Genomic DNA, 1,522 nt, shown 5'->3' with positions numbered 1-1,522 from the left:
CGTGAAGCAGAGTGAAAGAGATATAGAGGAACTTAAAATCTCAGTCACAAGGTTACCGTTTAAGTGAAAGTGAAGACAGAGTTACTGATCTTGAAGACGCTGGTACAGCTAGTGAAAAGATAAAAAAGGATCTCTCAAAAACAACTAGGATGGGGCTGGGGAGATGGCTCAGTGGAATAAGCACTTCCCTGGCATGCAAGGGCCTGAGTTCAATCCCCAGTTCCGCCACAAAAAAAGAAAACAACTAGGATGGCTGAAAAAGATATGGTATTTTTATACAATGCAGTATTACTCAGCTATGAAGAATGAAAAACTCGAAGCCTTTATATTGAAGTGGATGCCACTTGAACATATAAGTGAAATCATCCAGACACACATGTATAAATATCATATAATTTCCCTTGTATAAGAATTTAAAAGAAAAAATACAAATAGGTATAATACAAATAAAAGGAAAGCAAGAAATCGAGGACTAATTAAGAGAGGGAAAGGAAAAGAGCTAGGAAACATGACAGTGACAAGCCTTATAGTTATATGTACAAGATGGGCAAGGTAATGATCCTGAGAATCTCCAGAAGAGTTTTGAATCTAGCAGTTAACTGGAAAGATACTAACCATGACTAACTATATATACAGACACCTGTGAACTAAGCAACTGCACTGAAGATGGCAATTTGTAATAGTAGGTTCATGCTTGGAGTACCTGTCATTCTGGTCTTCTGAATACGGGCTGCTTGTTATGACATGCCAGTTTCTGCTGTGCTGTCTCTCGGGTACATGATCATTCAAAAAGAAGGGGGTATGGAGGGGGCTTTCCAGATGTAGCTGGATCTAGTGTGCGTGATGCTGGGATCAAGAGTGTACAGTTGCTAAGTCTGTCCACTGATCAGTTTGGCATAGTTCTGGCTAAGATTAAGGATGTGAGTGCTACACTCACCCTAAGGCTGGCAGCCTGTGTGAAGTATAAATGCAGAAATAGAGCTAATGTGTTCTCATTGCCTTCCTGCTTGCCATGAACTATTTCTCCTGTGCAATCCCCATCTGCCAAGCCACCCTGCTATGGAACTAGCCAACTACAGACTGAAACCTCTACAAATTGTAAGTCAAAATAAACCTTTCCTCCTTAAAAAAAAAGAAGGGGGTGATGAATGAAGGCAGGAGACAGAAAAAGGGATGTTGTGGGACTGTCCTGCTTCAATGTTGTATATGGTTAGATTTTTGGACTTATGTGTAAACATAGGAATTATATAAATCCTTACGGCTATTTTTAAAATATGTTCTAACTTTCAATGTTTTTTATCATATTATGTAGGGACTTAAAGTTCAACATATCAATACTTGATGAAAAATAACTGTTCCATGTTATGCCTAACATGTTTGATATTCAGACAGATACTGACTAAGCTTAACAGCCTAGGTTGAATGGTAATAATAATAAAATTTTCTTCTGAGGGGTTAACAACCTAAGTTTGCAGATCAAAATTAGAGAAAAAGGAAGGCCACAAGGAAAGCCAACATTTTG

The sequence above is a fragment of the Octodon degus genome, unplaced genomic scaffold (assembly GCF_000260255.1).
Source record: "Octodon degus isolate 3935 unplaced genomic scaffold, OctDeg1.0 scaffold00063, whole genome shotgun sequence".
Taxonomy (NCBI): domain Eukaryota; kingdom Metazoa; phylum Chordata; class Mammalia; order Rodentia; family Octodontidae; genus Octodon; species Octodon degus.
This window is presented reverse-complemented; position numbering follows the sequence as displayed.